We start from the raw sequence: 19,527 nt of genomic DNA, 5'->3' as shown, positions 1-19,527 counted from the left end.
CTGATAACAGACAGTTGGGATCGCGGCAAAATTCTCTCTGCAGATCCATTCTCTCAGCAGACCCATTCTCTCTGCAGACCCATTCTCTCTGCTGACCCATTCTCTCTGCTGACCCATTCTCTCTGCAGACCCATTCTCTCTGCAGACCCATTCTCTCTGCAGACCCATTCTCTCTGCAGACCCATTCTCACTACAGACCCATTCTCTCTGCAGACCCATTCTCTCTGCAGACCCATTCTCTCTGCTGACCCATTCTCTCTGCAGACCCATTCTCTCTGCAGACCCATTCTCTCTGCAGACCCATTCTCACTACAGACCCATTCTCTCTGCAGACCCATTCTCTCTGCAGACCCATTCTCTCTGCAGACCCATTCTCACAGCGTTTATCAACCTTTTTCTTACTCAATATCAAGCCACACTTATTGTTTTTACTTCGGCTGTGACTTTGTGTGTGCTCAGGATGAGTTTGGCTGTGTTTGGCTGTGTATCGCTAACAAGGAAACAACACCTCCACGGAGCTCAGCGCGATTCACAACGTCCCGACCAATCAGAGCACACTGTGCTTACAGGGAGGGTGGGGGCTGGAGCTATTGGAGCTACAACGAGCCGTTAAAGGCAGAGAGTGAAATTCAGTGAATACACGTAGTTTACAGAGATGCTGTTTGAGAAACCAATGTGAGTTTGGAAAAATGCACAATATAAATCAATTCTAGTATACCTCAACAATGGAATTATGATCAGTGGAAATGGCCATGACATGGGCCCTTTAAAAAGTCTTAAATATGATCAAAAAAACAAGAAAGGTCTTAAATATGATTTAGAAGGTACTCAGGTATCTTTGAATCTACTTACAAATAAATATGGTGAAGTGTAAGTTCAACCGTATTTGGTTGGAAAACATCGAATTTAGTGCTTGGTTGAAACCAGTGGAGGGGAATGTGTTTGAAGCCCGCTGCACCTTTTGCAGCAGCTCCCACAACAACATTGGGGGACTTCCGGTTGACTTTTGGGTCTACGTCAACCCTTCAAGCGGAGGTGCTGTGGATGCTAAATACCGTAGCTAAACACCAATCCTAAAACAGCAACGATGAAAGATTGTAGCCAAGGCAGCAGCACACACACACACACACACACACACACACACACACACACACACACACACACACACACACACACACACACACACACACACACACACACACACACACACACACACACACACACACACACACACCGACACAGAGACACACACACATACACACTTTTTGTCTAACACGCTAACACAGTTCTGTGTACTGTTATGCTGTTATGTTCAGTCATCGTTCTTATGTTGAACGTGAATACATTTACTTTGAAAGTAATTATGGGACATATTTCTTCTTTCATAGCAATTCTCCTTCATACTTTCTTGCCGTAAAAAAGGTCTAAAATTCTATTAAAAGTGTTCTTAAAAAGGTCTTAAAAAGTCTTACATTTGAGTTGGTGAAACCTGCAGGAAACCTGTGTTTGAGCTTCCACAGACTCACTCTGTGCTCCATGAGTCAGTGGAGATGCTGTCAGTACTGATGAGCTGTGAGGGAGATGAAGGAGTTGTTAAACATCTGATCAAAGTTAAAGTTCCAGATGATCAGTGGATTGTTTCTGCATCATCTCTGACATTAAAACCCTGTTTAACTCTGAACAGATTATTAAACCTGGAGTTATTTCAAACAGGAACATTGTTTTCTAAAGTTACATCATGTTTTCTTTATTCAGACTGTGGGGCTGCAGTTTGTCAGAGATCAGCTGTTCTGATCTGATCTCAGCTCTGAAGTCCAACCCCTCCCATCTGAGAGTTCTGGACCTGAGTAACAACGATCTGCAGGATTCAGGAGTGGAGCTGCTGAGAGATCTTCTGGAGAGTCCAGACTGCAGACTGGAGGCTCTCAGGTCAGTTCACTGACTCTCTGTTACTGCTGGAGATCTCACATGTTCACTTTGTGATTGAACCTGATTTATATTTATTAATCACTAACATCCATAAAGAAGTAAATGTCCTTTTATTCATATTTCATTTTTAAGAGTATGAAGTAAGAACTGCAGACTTAAATCTTGACTGTTTCTTAAAGTAACTGTAATAGATGTTAGTTGTAAAAAGTAAATCTATATTTTTAATATTTAGTAAACGATATCGTCTGAATAATGGTCATCTGAAGTAATATTAGTTTTACATGATAAAGTTTACTTTCTGAAGGAGACAGATTTTATTGTTCCCATTCATTTCAATGTTGAGTAACACATCTGAGTATAAATTCATTTTTATCCTCATCATGTTTTCTTTATTCAGACTGAGGAGCTGCAGGTTGTCAGAGATCAGCTGTTCTGATCTGATCTCAGCTCTGATGTCCAACCCCTCCCATCTGAGAGATCTGGACGTGAGTGAGAACGCTCTGCAGGACTCAGGAGTGGAGCTGCTGAGAGATCTTCTGGAGAGTCCAGACTGCAGACTGGACACTCTCAGGTCAGTTCACTGACTCTCTGTTACTGCTGGAGATCTCACATGTTCACTTTGTAATTGATCCTTATTTATGTACATTAATCACTAACATCCATAAAGAAGTAAATGTCCTTTTATTCATATTTCATTTTTACATACTAAATGAAGAACCGCAGACATACATGTTGACTTTTTCTTAAAGGAACTGTGTGAGCACCTCAGCTCACACACGGGTTCAAAATGTCCAGAAGGAGAAGGATTCAGGATTAACATAGGTGTTTATTGTCCAAATACTGCCAAAATAAAAAGCTCCTCCAAAACAAACGGGAGGCTGTGCGGAGGCTTAGTCATGCATCCGTGGTCCAGATGTTCTCCCAGGACCCAGCCTACTGCAAGACCGACCAGAACCAGGTTACCACAAGCTTTTATTGAGTGACTGATTACCTGATTCTGATCAGCTGTCTGGTCTCCGGCCGAGCCACTCCCATCACTCCAGCAGCCGGCGCTCTAACTACACCCCGCCGCCACAAACTGTTAAAGATGTTAGCTGTGAAAAGTAAATCTATGTATTTAATATTTAGTAAACGATAACGTCTGAATAAAGGTCATCTGAAGTTATAGTCGTTTTACAGGATAAAGTTTACTTTTTGAAGTAGACAGATTTTTCTGTTCCCATTATAAACAGATTTGTATCCTCATCATGTTTTCTTTATTCAGACTGAGGGGCTGCAGGTTGTCAGGGATCAGCTGTTCTGCTCTGATCTCAGCTCTGAAGTCCAACATCCATCTGAGAGATCTGGACCTGAGTTACAACGCACTGCAGGATTCAGGAGTGAAGCTGCTGATAGATCTTCTGGAGAGTCCAGACTGCAGACTGGAGACCCTCAGGTCAGTTCAATGAGTGCAGTTCATATTGATCTGTTTGTGTTTAGGATTTTCTGAATTTGAACAAATACAATGTTATTTTCAATTTTTCCATTTTTGCTAATGACTGAATATTCATCAGAATAACAAAGAGAAGGTGAATGTGTGAGGGAGAGTGTTTGAGCTTCCACAGGCTCACTCTGTGCTCCATGAGTCAGTGGAGATGCTGTCAGTACTGATGAGCTGTGAGGGAGATGAAGGAGTTGTTAAACATCTGATCAAAGTTAAAGTTCCAGATTATCAGTGGATTGTTTCTGCATCATCTCTGACATTAAAACCCTGTTTAACTCTGAACAGATTATTAAACCTGGAGTTATTTCAAACAGGAACATTGTTTTCTAAAGTTACATCATGTTTTCTTTATTCAGACTGAGGGGCTGCTGGTTGTCAGAGATCAACTGTTCTGCTCTGATCTCAGCTCTGAAGTCCAACATCCATCTGAGAGATCTGGACCTGAGTGAGAACGCTCTGCAGGACTCAGGAGTGGAGCTGAGAGATCTTCTGGAGAGTCCAGACTGCAGACTGGACACTCTCAGGTCAGTTCACTGACTCTCTGTTACTGCTGGAGATCTCACATGTTCACTTTGTAATTGATCCTTATTTATGTACATTAATCACTAACATCCATAAAGAAGTAAATGTCCTTTTATTCATATTTCATTTTTACATACTAAATGAAGAACCGCAGACATACATGTTGACTTTTTCTTAAAGGAACTGTGTGAGCACCTCAGCTCACACACGGGTTCAAAATGTCCAGAAGGAGAAGGATTCAGGATTAACATAGGTGTTTATTGTCCAAATACTGCCAAAATAAAAAGCTCCTCCAAAACAAACGGGAGGCTGTGCGGAGGCTTAGTCATGCATCCGTGGTCCAGATGTTCTCCCAGGACCCAGCCTACTGCAAGACCGACCAGAACCAGGTTACCACAAGCTTTTATTGAGTGACTGATAACCTGATTCTGATCAGCTGTCTGGTCTCCGGCCGAGCCACTCCCATCACTCCTGCAGCCGGCGCTCTAACTACACCCCGCCGCCACAAACTGTTAAAGATGTTAGCTGTGAAAAGTAAATCTATGTATTTAATATTTAGTAAACGATAACGTCTGAATAAAGGTCATCTGAAGTTATAGTCGTTTTACAGGATAAAGTTTACTTTTTGAAGTAGACAGATTTTTCTGTTCCCATTATAAACAGATTTGTATCCTCATCATGTTTTCTTTATTCAGACTGAGGGGCTGCAGGTTGTCAGGGATCAGCTGTTCTGCTCTGATCTCAGCTCTGAAGTCCAACATCCATCTGAGAGATCTGGACCTGAGTTACAACGCACTGCAGGATTCAGGAGTGAAGCTGCTGAGAGATCTTCTGGAGAGTCCAGACTGCAGACTGGAGACCCTCAGGTCAGTTCAATGAGTGCAGTTCATATTGATCTGTTTGTGTTTAGGATTTTCTGAATTTGAACAAATACAATGTTATTTTCAATTTTTCCACTGTTGCTAATGACTGAATATTGATCAGAGTAACAAAGAGAAGGCGAATGTGTGAGGGAGAGTGTTTGAGCTTCCACAGACTCACTCTGTGCTCCATGAGTCAGTGGAGATGCTGTCAGTACTGATGAGCTGTGAGGGAGATGAAGGAGTTGTTAAACATCTGATCAAAGTTAAAGTTCCAGATTATCAGTGGATTGTTTCTGCATCATCTCTGACATTAAAACCCTGTTTAACTCTGAACAGATTATTAAACCTGGAGTTATTTCAAACAGGAACATTGTTTTCTAAAGTGACATGTTTTCTTTATTCAGTCTGAGGAACTGCAGGTTGTCAGAGATCAGCTGTTCTGCTCTGGCCTCAGCTCTGAAGTCCAACATCCATCTGAGAGATCTGGACCTGGGTGACAACGATCTGCAGGATTCAGGAGTGGAGCTGCTGAGAGATCTTATGGAGAGTCCAGACTGCAGACTGGAGACTCTCAGGTCAGTAAGGGGTCTCTGCTGGTTCAGCAGTATTGTATTAAACTCAGGGAGGTGTTTCTCTCACTGGGGAATCACAACAGATCAGTGATGTTACCCACTGACTGCAGGCTCTTTCATTCTTCCATCAACTATAGAAGGCCAGCTGAAAATGCAAAGCCACATTTAGTAAGTAATCAACTTTCCACCAGACATATGGGATTTGACAGAAGAGTGGAAAAGGTAGTCTGTTTTTATGGGATGTTTTTAGTTTCTAATGACTGGTTACTTCCTGTAATGCAGCTGAGAGCTGTGGCAGGCAGTCGTAGTTTTCAGAGAAGATACGATGGGATGTAAAGCATGAGATCAGGACTCTGTGTTAAGATCACTGTAAAGATCGCGGAAAAGGTAGGACCCAAATGCAGACTACAGAAAAGGTAAAAGGTTTAGAAACAAAACGAGCTTTATTTAAAAGCTGATAAACAAAAACATGGCATGAATCGAAAAGGTAACATTAACACACAACACTGACCGTGACCAACATGGAGGGAGACAGGAAAGACAAACAATGAACCGACAGGGGAACACAGGGAAAGACAAGACTAAATACAGGGAGGGGTAATTACGGGACAAGAAACAGCTGGGCAGGGGAGGCAGAAACACAAGGGCAACAGGTGAACACAATTAGACAATCAGACACACCAGGGAAACTAACGACAGGAAGGAAAACACAGGGGCCCGTTCTCATTTCATCAAATGTCCCTCCTCGACTCCTCGACTCCTCGGTCCTCCGGTAGTGACCCGGAAATGAATTTTAGCGCGCCATGTTGAAGGACATCTCATTTCTCTAAATGCACATCGAGGACCGAGCATCGAGCGTCGAGGAGGCTCTCTGGAGGAGCTATAACCGAGGATACACTGATGGGTCCTCCACGGTCCTCCACGGCTCCTTCGTGGATGCATTTCCGGGAACAGAAATGTTTCAAAGAGTCGTGACGCACGGCCGGACTTATCTCAGCCAATCACAGCTCTGCATGCATCCCCTGGATATTATTTTATTAACTGCTTTCATCGCGACGCGATGTTTACAGAGAGAACAGCTGTGAGGTCCGTGCAGAAAGCAGAGCAGTGTGTATAATATATATCACTCAGTATAACAGGCCTACTCTCTTTATCTGCTTTAGTTTAGTAGATATCTACAAAGAGTCCAGATGTTTCTAAAACCATTTAGTGCTTCACAAAATAAAATACACAACGGCTGTAGCCTGATTATTATGCTTTAGGACAGGGGTGGGCAATTATTTTTTACAAGGGGCCACTTCAGAAACTCGAGCTGTGTTGGGGGGCCGAATCAAAAATAAGTTGAACTTAATTCTGCTCAATATACCAATACTGAAAAGGTGTTTTACAGTATGTTAAAGATAAGAAATGAATCAGCTTTATACAAAAAGAAATGAGTGCTTTTGATTTTTGTTTTTCAGTTAATTTTACTTGTTCAGTGAGAAAAATCCAGTCTGTCTTGGGCTTGAACAAGTGCACGGAAATCTGGTTCAATGTCTGAGGTGGATATGCGAAGGACAGCTGAGAGGTGATCATCAGTGATAGAGGATCTGTATCTGGATTTGTTGAACTTCATCACTGAGAATGTCTGTTCACATATGTAGGTAGATCCAAAGAGGACCATCATCTTCTGAGCACGTCTCCTGATGTGTGGAAAGTTCTCCTCTTTCAGGGAAGAGTAAAACTCAGGCAGTGAGACTGACCTAAAGTGCTCTGACAGAAGTGTGTCAGACTGCAGGTCAATGAGTTCAAGCTGAACATCACTGGGTGCATCATCCACATGGCATGTAAATGGGGAAAAGATCATGTTCATTTCATTCTCAACTGTTTTGAAGTCTTTAAATCGCCTTGAAAACTCACCATGCAGTGCTTCTAACATGGATGAGTACCTCTGGAGGTGATCAGCTGATGGTGTGGCTTCCTTCAGTGTTGGCAAGTGCGTGAGAATGTTGTCCTCCATTTGGCTTGAGAGAAGCTGCAGCTTTCTCATGAAAGCCTTCACTGCACTGTACATGTCATGCACAAAAAGGCCCTTGCCTTGCAGTTTGACATTTAGTTCACTCATTAGTGCAGTCACATCTACAGCAAAACCAAGGTCTGCCATCCAGTCTGCATCTGAAAGCTGTGGGATGTCGTTTCCTTTCTTCACACAGAAGTCTTGAATCTCTTCTCTCAGGTCCCATACTCTTTTCAGCACTTTGCCCAGGCTGAGCCACCTGACAGCTGCATGGTAGGGTATGTCACGATGTTCAGTCTCACTTTCCTCCAAAAGTGCAACAAACTGTCTGTGATTCAATGCTCTTGCCCTGATGAAGTTAACTATTTTAGTTACAACATCAACAACATGGTTAATTTTTAACACTGACTTACACAACACTTCCTGATGTATAATACAATGCAAAAATACCTATTTCTGCTCAGGGTTAATTTCTGTCACTTTATCCTGCATTCTCTTCAATAGTCCAACATTTTTCCCTGTCAGATTTGGACAACCATCCGTTGTCACGCCTGCCAGCTTGTCCCATTTCAGTCCCAACTTTTCCACACATGCATTTACCTCCGTGAACAAATCACTCCCTGTTGTTGTACCTTTCATTGACTGCATGGCTGCCAGCTCCTCCGTGATTTTGAAGTCTGTAGTTATCCCACGTAGGAAGATGAGTAGCTGGGCAGTGTCACGTACATCGCAGCTCTCATCCAAAGCCAAGGAAAAAAAGTCAAAGTTGACCGCTCTGTTCTGCAGCTGAAGCTCCAGATTTCCCGCGATGTCCTCAATTCTCCTCGTAACAGTGCGTCGGGAGAGCGGCACTTTCTCAAATGCCTCCTTTTTCTCCGGGCATATTAGTGTCCAACAAACACTCCTTTATGAACTCTCCGTCCGAAAACGGTTTACTTTTAAGACATAACTCGTCTTGACAGCTGCATCTCTGGATGTGGAATGTTTTGTGAAAATGTGTTGTTGGCTTTGCAGCTTAGCTAGCAAAGCATCCGACCCCTTTGCCCGCTCTTCCTCAGACAGGTTCTTGTATTTATCTGCGTGTTTGGTAGCATAGTGGCGACTCAAATTGTACTCCTTGAACACAGCGACCTGCGCACCACAAACTAAACACACAGCTTTACCTTGCACTTCTGTAAATAAATACTTAGCGGTCCATGTCTTGTTGAAAACGCGGCATTCAGTATCGATCTTTCTTTTTTTGCCCTTAGCGGACATTTCGAGGACTAGCCGGCCAGCATCACTCGTAGCTGTTACGGCATGCGCGTTTATGTAAATAAATTAAAAAAACAGCAGCTTCCTTTTCAAAATAAAACCAACACAGTTAGAAAAGTATTTACGCCATGCAAGCAATACAGCTGTGTTGCTTTTATTTTGAAAAGGTTGCTGTTTTTTTTAATTATGTTATAATTTATGATCAACCTCACACGGGCCGGCCAAGGCCGGCCAACGGGCCGGATGTGGCCCGCGGGCCGTAAAATGCCCACCCCTGCTTTAGGAGCTGTAGGTGCGTGTGTGTGGTGTAGGTGTGTGTGGTACAGTGTGTGCGTAGATGCAGCGGACAGACAGGTCTCAGTTGGTTTGGTGTCCTCTGCTTACTTTTAATACTTGTAGATACAACTTTTGGCCCGTAATTTATTTTCCTCATTGTAGCGACCAGAGAGGGGAGGGGAGGGGGGGGAATATATCCAGTCTCTGATAGTGTTACGTTATTATGAGAGTGCTCTGTTTGATTCTGAAATTGTATACATTTATATAAATATATATATAAATATATATATATATATATGTGTGTGTGTGTGTGTTTGTGTGTGTGTGTCCGCATCTGTAGCCTGTTATTGTCTCATTATACCGCACTGTGAATGAATGAAAGTAAATATATAAGTCGTCATGAACACATCTGTCCATCAGACAGAGGGCTGCTGTGCCTCCTGTCATCATTAATGGACGTCTCTTTAAAATGACCGCTCAGAGGAGAGGAGTTCTCATTTCTCTAACCGCCTGCTGCTTCCCCTCCTCTCTCCTCGGTTCCCCTCCTCGGCTCCTCCGCTCGCATCTCCTGTGGGCGGGACTAAGTCTCGAGGATAGGAGTCGAGGATAGGAGTCAAGGAGGAACATTTGATGAAATGAGAAAGGGCCAGGGAGTAGGATCAGACAAGACACAAGGAGGAAAAACACAGGAAGGAAGACAAGAGACAGGGAGAACAGAATTACAAAATAACACCCAAAACAAGACAGACTAAACTAAAAACATGACATAACATTAGGATCGTGACACTCTGAAGCTGACTCAAAGAACAAACACTTATTTTAAACTGGATCTAAAACTGTTGGATTGTGTTCATCCCTACAGGATCAGAAGAGATGAGACGATCAGAGCCAAGATCCAGAAGACCTGTGAGTACTGAATATCCTCCATTCATCAAGATATGAAACTCTTTAATGGAGCATGACCTCAGAGGAAAACAACACTCTTGTTTCTCTCTTCATCATTTTGGCTGTTTCTCTTTATCATCATCATTATTCTCTCTCTCTCTCCTTCTCCTCTCAGGTGACAGGAAGTGAAGACACACAGAAAGGTGAGAGGTCGTACCAACTGAAGTTTATTTATTGAGGTTTCACCACTGAATAAAATGTAGTTATTGCTCAGTGTTTTTCTGGTGTTCCAGACAAATCTGCAAGCTCAGGTTTGATTTGTTCTCAGTTCATTTATTTCTAGAGTTTGAGACGTAAAGAGGAGCGTGGAGGCGTGGGAAAATAAAGTAGAAGGAAGGGACTTCCTGTTGGCTATCCTCAATATTAAGTGAAGTGACAGTATATTTTCCATCCATCTTCCACCTCTGATCTGGAGTCAGGTAGCGGAGGTAGCTGCTCCAGCAGAGGGCCCCTTTCCCATCAGCCAGCTCTGACTGGTGGATCCAAGCAGCTCCCAGTCCAGTGTGGAGATATAATCCCTCCACCTGGTCCTGGGTCTGCCCCTTAGTGTCCTTCAAGCCTAGGATGTGCCTGGAACACCTCTTGGGAGGCGCCCAGGTGGCATCCTTACCAGGTGCCTAAACCACCTCAACTGACTCCTTTCTACGCGAAGGAGCAGCAGCTCTACCCCGAGTCCCTCCCCATGACTGAGCTCACCTTATCCGTAAGGGAGATGCCAGACACTCGGAGGAAACACATTTCGGCCGCTTGTATCCGTGATCTTCTTCTTTCGGTCATGATGAAGTGAGGGTAGGAATGAAGATGGACGGTAGTCTTTGCCTTCTGGCCCGGCTATCTCTTTGTCACAACTGTGCGGTAAAGCGACTGCAATATAGCTCCCGCTGATTCTCTAACCCATCTTCAGTCCATTGTTCCCTCAAGACCCCGAGATACTTGAACTCCTTCACTTGGGGTAAGGACTCATTCCCTACTTGGAGTGGACAGTCCATCGGTTTCCTGCTAGGTATTAAATACATGTAGTGGATTAAAAGTACAAAGCAGCATTAAATGGAAGTACTCAAGTAAAGTACAAGTACCTCAAAAGTGTACTTAAGTACAGTGCTTGAGTAAATGTACTTAGTTCCTCTCCTGATCTGTAAAGCTCTCCCAACATACAGATGTAGCAGCTTATTTAGGACAGTTTGAAACGCGAGGGTCGTGGTCGGCCCGTGCACGGCCCGTGAACGGCCCGTGATGAAGAGCCTGCCCCCAGTCTGACTTGAGACCGCCCCCGTGATAAATAAATGTAATTATTGTGAAGCCAGCTGCAACGGATCATTGATCCACCAGGGGGTGCAGTGGGGTTCCACACTGGAGCTCATGTGAAATCAACTTCGACACAGTAAGCTGGATGTACAGTATGTCTGGTACTAATGTATAGCGGATCTTTGTTAAGATCCATATGTCACGGATAGGATCATAGTCTGTGCTAAATAAGACATGTAATCATTTACAAAACATCACCATGTTGTTATTTAACAAAATAATGTTGTTTAGTCGAAAAAAACGAACGAGAGGAAATGCAGCCGGCTCTCGATTTTTAATCCTAATTTAATCATCTTCACCACGATCATTTATGTTTATGTTCGCCGAATTGACATGAAATCACTGACAAATATGAATATTCTGTATTGATCCCCGGGTGTTATTTTCCCCATAATGACCAAGTCGCTGCAAATTATCCCGCTTATTACATGGCCACATTCTCAACAAAGTAACGACATGACTCCCAATCTTAATTGAAATGCTTTTATGGATTTAGAAAATGTTTTTATTGATTTAAAAAATAGTTGTATGTATTGATTTAAATTGACATGCATCCACTAGAAATAGTCACTAGACACTTGACACAGTGGCTTTTGGCAAAGCAGAAAAAGAACACTCAAACCGAGAGACGAGTTATTATTACAACGTGACTTCACTATTATTTAACAACTATTTTTATTGGGTTCTTTTATTTGGGGTTAAGTATAGGTGAATTGCCCTAATGTGGGAAATGTTTTTATTGATGAACTGTGATCTTCTCGCTCCCAGGAAAGAAACTTAAAATGATGAGACTAATGGAGTCTCTGAAAAGGTTTAAATGGATACTTTAATTAAGTAACGTCGTTATAGAACAAGCATAGGTAAGGAAGAGACAAAAGCCGGTGTTGTCCCTCGGGAGGCTGCAGCGAAGTAGAGAGATCGTGATGTCTCCTCCGATCTGCTTTATGCTCTTCTCGTTCTCTCCCGCTGTGCAGATAGGGGGACCGCCCTCCTCGTCTTCAATGTTCGACATCGCGTGAAACAGAGGATTTCGACATTTTGTATTCCTTGCTTACTTCCTTAAGCCTTTTCTCCTCCTTATCTCTTTCATGGCTTTTTATTTAATGCTTTATAACAGCTGTAATAGTTCGTTTAGAAATCCTAGAAACACTTTTACGGCAGCTCTCATTTACGGTAACTCCTTCTGACGTCATAGCTACCCACGTATGTGAAAACACTTTACGATCAACTGTACCTTCATTTAATATTCATCAGTAATAATATCTCTACGTCTATAGATGTAATGTTAAAGTCAGTAGGTTTTGGTGTGCAACATTCCGTGTCATTTTCACTTCACATTCAGAAAACGTAATATTAGCCACATGCTAAATACTAACCGGATATGAAGGATTTTCAGAATTAAAGCTTGGCATTGAGATTTTATGAGAACTTCCGGGTTTTTCACAATAAAACAGCTTTTAAACTGACGGTATGTTTTAGACTAAATAATGCTATTAAACATTGATTTTAATTTCTAACATTTTGCATTTCAGACTTCTGGAATATATTGCGATATGAACAGGGTTGGGAGGGTTACTTTGTAAATGTAATCAGTTACTGATTACTGAATACATGGCTCTGAAAGTAATCCGAATACAGTTACAGTTACGTGTCTTAAAAAAGTAACGTAATTAGATTACTTTTAGATTACTTTTGGTTTACTTTCTTTATCCATCACAGATGGGAATGTTTTGGTGAACAGGAGACACAAAAAGCAAAAGGAAACTGAACGTGTTTTTACTGTTTTAATGGTTTATTAAGAGCACAACTGAAACATAACATCTGAAACGATGTAACAACATAATACACTTTTTGGGGATGCAGCTTGGGATGTGAGGAGTGAGGGACACGGCTTAGAACGGGCGTGTCGCCTTCTGTCCTGCCAGTGTTGGCAGGACATTAATTAAAATGTCGAACTCAGACTTCATTTTATGGACATTTCGGCCAGGGGTGTAGAGCTATATTTGTTTAAGCACCGGATTGGGAAAACAGGAGAGTGTGTGCACCAGTCTGCCTTGATCTATGAATTCATGTCCGTGACAATCACAGTATCTGCTGCCCACAGCTGTTTTTATAGAAGTAACTGTAATCAGATTACTCGTTTTTCAAATGTAACGCGAGCTGAATACAGTTACTTGATTTTTGTATTCTGATTACGTAACGCCGTTACATGTATTCCGTTACAACCCAAACCTGGATATAAATCAACACTCAGTAGTTTATTCTTATCTAAAAACAGCGGGACCATAGCTCATATATGACATTTCAAAGGTCTTTTATCTTGAAATGTTACATCAGAATGTCCTGATATTCGCTGACTGACTTTCTCAGTCTGAAGTGGAATGACTCTTTGATTATGGACAGTTCCCATTAAACAATAATCAAAATATAGATGGACAATAGATCTAATTTGAGATTTTAAACAGCATACATTTTAAATTGTGCTTCAGAAAGTCATGTTATTTTTGGAGTGTTGTGAGATGGTGTCAACATCAATTGAAATTAGTCACCCAGTGGAAATGGATATTTTAATAATGTATTTAACGGTCAGATATGTCTTCATAACTGTATCCTTAAGTTTTACATTCACTCAGTTATAATGTGGTAGTTATACGTAGTTTGTTTAAAATCATTATTGATCACATTATAGGCTACATATTTCTTAATTTAAGCTCCAGTAGCCTATATATTCATATGTTTGGTAGGCTATGTTTTTTAGGTATGTTTGTTATTTACCGAGTAAGCGCTCAATGTCTTATCAAACATTTAATTAAAGAATGGTGATATACACAGCTGTGATGCAGCGGGAGGAGCAAAACACACACTTCAAGTCAGATCATCACCCTTAGCTATTTCAATTACCTCTCAAACAACCTAAACTAGTTATAAATGTTTATGTTTACTGTCGGCCGGGATCAGCTGCTGCATGAGACAGACACTGAAAAGTATTATCATCTGAAATTAATCATTATGTTATTAGTATTAAATACATATAAGTATTTTTACAGCTTGTATTTAGAAATACTCTGTTGTAATTATTGATGCATACATGTGTTCATCCATTCAATGTGGCTTCTACTATAATGGGGTTAATGTATGATATTACTTAATAATACAATACACTATATAATATATGTGACCCGCTCTATGGAAATCAGTCGGAAGTCGCAACGGCTCATTTCAAAATAAACGTGGATTTGCGTAAAAAACTATTTTTTCGGGGTTCGGGTGTTTTGTTTGATTTTAAATAAACAAAGTCTTGGCTTTCAGAATATGAAACTTTTATTTCCAAAATCACACGATAAATACATTTGTGAAGCTTGTAAAGGGAAGATGACAGGCACCTCACTCGCAATCTGCTCTTCCACAGCGCCGCCCCCCCTCCCTCCGGCTGTAATTATGAATGTACAGTAAGGCATATACACGGCAGGGTCCGTTACAGTTTGTTTTCATCTGATTTCAAATAAACAAAGTCTTGGCTTTCAGAATATTAAACTTGTTTCGTCAAATTTAGATGATAAATACAACTATGAAGCTTAAGGCATAATTACAAGCGGAGAACGGAGTAATTTAACGTTACAGCAGGCATAACAACAGCCGGTGTTTCTCGTGAGTGTTTTCCCCGGGAAACAAACACAATATACACTTACGCAAAAATGCACAAACACACACACACACATACACTCGCGAGCTTCCCCCAGACCAGTAATCCAAACGGAAATATTTTCCCTCCGGACTATTTTGATCATTTGCTCCGCTAATAATCAATCAGATCGATGGATTCCAGAGAAGAGGAAACTTTGAAGGCCTTTTTCTCACAATGATGACTCTGTGACAGTCATTATATAATGTGACATATTTTGCTTAATATTTGGAGTACAAAAACAATCCTGATATCATTAGAAAGCTAGGAATCTCCTCTTTCCAACAGTGTATACAACTCAAAATGTGTCACTCATTACTGGATCAGCTGCTGCATGAGACAGACACTGACGCTGTCAGAAGAGAGGGAGGACAAAGAGAGGCCAGGCTCCGTGTATTTTATTATTATATATAGTCGTTATTCATTTGTTTTAAAGCTCAATAAGGAAGATTTAAACTTTAACACACGTTGACCGGCGAAAAACTCTGCCCGGTTCCCTCGGCCCCCACCACGTTGAATAAACAGAAGGCTGCTTTTGTGGAGGAAGTTACAGCGCTACGTACAGGCTCGGCATATGCAGCTTTTTCCAGCGGTATCCATAAATCTCTTAATTTTGCCCTCAAAGTGCACCAGATTGATGCATTTAACTTCAATATAAAGAAAAACATCTTCTGTTGTAACAACAATAACATTATAAATAGTAACATAGCTGAACATGGTATTGCACATTTAGCTTTCAGTGTTACTGACCTGAGATGTTTTTATTACATGAATTAAGGTGACTGAGGCTTTTTAACATAGACTTTTCAGTGTCCCACATTTTGCACAGAACTGTCCCACATTAGGAAATGCAGATTGTCTGAGACAACTTGGCACTAAGAGTAGGCTACTGATATGTCTACCATTTACTATTCTAATATCTGCATTTTCTATTTTGGTTTGATTAGGACACATCCTGGGGATTGTGTTTACAAACATTGACCATACCGTTCACCATCCCCCACCCCCTTACTGTATGTTGATGTTTGACTTTGTTTGCCTACATGTAAATGGGTGGCATTTAGTACCTACCCCCCTCTGAGTGAATACCTGTTGACTTCACATCTTGTCACAAACTTTTTGGAAGACAAGACTCAGGCTATTTTTCATCTATACTTAAAACTATTCCAGCGTATCAGCATTATGTAACAAATGAAAAAATCAAGCTGGCACCCATACACACCAATTCTGGACATGCCCCAACCTCCACTCATTCTGGACTTCTGTATTTGATTTTTATTCAAAAGCATTTGACAAGCAATTGAAGCCTGATCCCCTTGTGGCCACGAGTGACACTGATCTGAACCGGTGTTTTTGGGTACTGTTTTGGCTAAAAAACTTATTTTGAGGTTATGGAAGTCTGATACTGTGCCTACATTCGAGATGTGGCTGAGAGAGTTGGGTGAGATCCTCTACCTGGAGAAACTTAGATTCAAGAATGCAGGAAGGGGGATAGTGTTTGATAAGGCCTGGGCTCCAGTGATGAGACACTTAAGAGGTCTGGGTGAGGATGAAGGTGTGGGATGAATAATGTTAATCCTGTAACTTTTATCTTGTTGTTTTTTTTTTCGTTTTTTTTTCAATTTGCTATGAACATTTTTTATTTTTCCTGATGTGTTCTCTTGGACTGCCCTCTTGTTTCTGGCATGAATATTGCATTTCTTGTTATCTCGCCCATGGATGTGTTTTAAAACCGCCAACAGCCTAATTGTACTAGTATGTTCTGAATCCGCTGTTTTGTTGTTACTGAAAATGGAAAATATGATTGCTTTGATATATCAATGCGGTTGGTACAACAGATTTCTGCAATAAAAATATTCTTTGTTAAAACATGTTAAAACACAGGCAGTGGGCTGTAAGGAGCAGAAGATTGGGTCAGTGTTGGCAGAGCATCTCCCCATCCCATTCAAATTCAAATTCTTGACTGAAAGAGCCTACAGTACATGTAAATGGTTGGCATTGCCTATATGCATTTGAAAATAATTAGTACCCCCCTCTGAGTGACTACGTGTTGAGTTCACATCTTGACTTTACTTCCTGATTTTTGGAAGACAAGACTGACCCAAGATACCTGTACAAAGTGAAATTGACATTGTCAAATTTAATAAAAATACAAAATAATGTTCACATTTGGGAACCGATTGGAAACATAGGACTCAATCTTTTGCTTCACATTGAGGGGAAGAGGCATTTTCCCATTGGTCCCAGTCCAGTTGGTTCTTTTCACCATTCTCCCATATGTTACAAATGGCTGTCTAGCCCTGTTTGTTTTTTTGACCTTTCAGATGTTGTTGTATAGCCTCTGGAGCAGAAATGAAAGAGTTTTAAAAATGTTTACGTTTTGGTACGTTTTTAGGGAAATGTTGTAATATTGCAACGTTGGCCTTAGGTGGGAGCAGAATTTCTGTATTTCTACTCACATTGTCTGAATAAATATATTGAACAACTAAGGGTTAATTTGCAGGATTGATTGCTTACTTAGCCCTATATCAGTATATAGCATGAATAATAATCACACATCACTCATATTTGTTATGAATAATCATTTATCATTTATTAAATAGTAAGTCGCTTTGGATAAAAGCGTCAGCTAAATGCAATTTATGAAAGCCTCACTCAGGATTTTTTTACCAAGTGTTTTTATTGCTCTTGGGGCATTAAAAACAAGATTTTAACTTTAGTTTTTTATATAATATCTGCATTTTCTCTTTTGAAAAACTAAGTCTTAGTTTGGCCATAGTTATTTAATATATAAAGACTATATATTATTGAATTACAAGATTAGATATACTTTATTTGATCTAAAATATTGATGTGTTCAAATGCTCTTCTAAACAAAACTGAAAGTCCATGAAAAGTTGTCTTCCTGTTTTTGTGAATGAAGCGCCATCTCCTGGTTAAATCCTGAAATTGAAAATCTGGCAACGCCCTCTTGGAAAATAGTGGGAGGGCTTAACATTCCCAGATACTGGTCTTTGGCAGGTCTTAGGCAGGTAGCTGGAAGGTAGCAGGCAGGAAGCTGTATGCTGGAGTCTGAAATAAGATGCTCCATCTGTATGGAGGTTAGCATCCGGCAGCTTCTATGTGCTGGGGACCCGTACTGTACATTTCTCTCATCACACTTTGGGCTCCTCAACATGTGTGGGTTCCCAGCAGGACTCTCTGAGCTGCAGACACATTCTTTCTGTGACTTTGTTCCATATATTTGGAGCATAATAACTGAAGCTGTTTCTCCATGTTCAGGAACTCCCATCCCCCGAGTCCTGCGGCAGGAAGCGCTCCTTCTCTCCAAGAACTCCTGGACCCTGCAAGCTGGTCCAGAACCAGAGTCCCAGTGAGGAGTCCAGCCAGTGGACCTCTCAGAGTTAAACTACAACATTATTGAAGATCATGTTTAAAGTTAAAAAAGGATGCTTTCAGACTGAATCCAGAAGTTTCTCTAACTACAGTCAAAGCAGGTGCTACTCCATCCCTGAGAGTGGGACCCAGGAACCCCTCAAAAACACACCTGGTTGCTATCCTGGCTCCTAAATGGTGGAATGAACTCCCCATTGACATCAGGACAGCAGAAACTCTGCATATCTTCATCGTAGACTGAAAACGCATCCATTTCGATTTTACCTTGGCAATTTTGAGTTAATTTAGGCCTTTTAACTGATTCACCTGTGACCCACACAAAGTGTAATCACAATTGTATGTTTATATTTAATATGATTTTATATCACTGGCTTCAAAGGGAGAGACAGACTGACTGTGGGCACCCTGGAGAGGGCCAATGAGCTGAACACCTTCTTCAATAGGTTTAGCTCTCCGCCCGCTGCTGTCTCCTCTACCTCCACTTCTCACCTCACCTCCTTCTCTCAGCCTGGCGTCAGCATCCCCCCTCTGCTCACCACCTCCACTTCACACCTCTCCTCCACCACCCAGCCTGGCTTCTGCACCCACCCTCTGCTCACATTGCCGCTGACCCCCCCCCCCCTGCTCATCTTGCCTCAGACCCCCCACCCTCTATCCCCCCTGCCATCAAGCCCCCCCCCCCCCCGCTTCACTGTGAGCACAGGACAGGTCCAGAGACAGATGGAAAAACTCCACCAAGGCAAGGCTGCTGGCCCTGATGGTATCAGCCCCAGGGTCCTGAGGACCTGTGCCCGCCAGCTGTCTCCTGTTCTCCAACATCTGTACAACCTCAGCCTGCACCTGGAGACCATCCCGGTGCTGTGGAAGACGTCCTGCGTTGTTCCGGTCCCTAAAAAGACGACTCCTTCTGGGCTCAATGACTATCGCCCTGTAGCACTCACATCTCATGTGATGAAGGTGCTTGAGAGACTGGTCTTGGCCCATCTCAGACCGCAGGTGAGATCATTCCTAGACCCTCTGCAATTTGCCTACCAGCCTCACCTGGGGGTGGACGATGCCATTATTTACCTGCTGCAGCGTGCTCACTCATACCTGAATGGATCGGGTTGCACTGTGAGAATCACCTTTTTTGATTTCTCCAGTGCATTCAACACGATCCAGCCTCGGCTACTGAGTGACAAGCTGCAGGCTATGAGGGCAGTAGCGTCGCCTGGCCTGGGCATCCGGGGCTTTACCTCTGGCTGGAAGAGAACTCTCTGCTCCATAGTTTCTCTAGAAATAAAACCACGTTTTACTCTATAATC

General features: G+C 41.9%; 2 long non-coding RNA genes across 2 annotated transcripts; both read left to right on the top strand.

The window, feature by feature from the left end:
- Positions 1-1,914: 1,914 nt before the first annotated feature.
- LOC117499353 lies at positions 1,915-3,255 on the top strand. The gene is made up of 3 exons (XR_004557703.1): positions 1,915-1,929; positions 2,327-2,500; positions 3,194-3,255. It is a non-coding gene; the product is annotated as an uncharacterized LOC117499353 (long non-coding RNA).
- Positions 3,256-5,336: 2,081 nt separating this feature from the next.
- On the top strand, positions 5,337-18,650 carry LOC117499359. Its single transcript, XR_004557705.1, has 4 exons — positions 5,337-5,372; positions 9,758-9,801; positions 9,956-9,983; positions 18,110-18,650. It is a non-coding gene; the product is annotated as an uncharacterized LOC117499359 (long non-coding RNA).
- Positions 18,651-19,527: the final 877 nt, after the last annotated feature.

The sequence above is a fragment of the Trematomus bernacchii genome, unplaced genomic scaffold, assembly GCF_902827165.1.
Source record: "Trematomus bernacchii unplaced genomic scaffold, fTreBer1.1, whole genome shotgun sequence".
In the NCBI taxonomy this organism is placed as follows: domain Eukaryota; kingdom Metazoa; phylum Chordata; class Actinopteri; order Perciformes; family Nototheniidae; genus Trematomus; species Trematomus bernacchii.
This window is presented reverse-complemented; position numbering and strand designations above follow the sequence as displayed.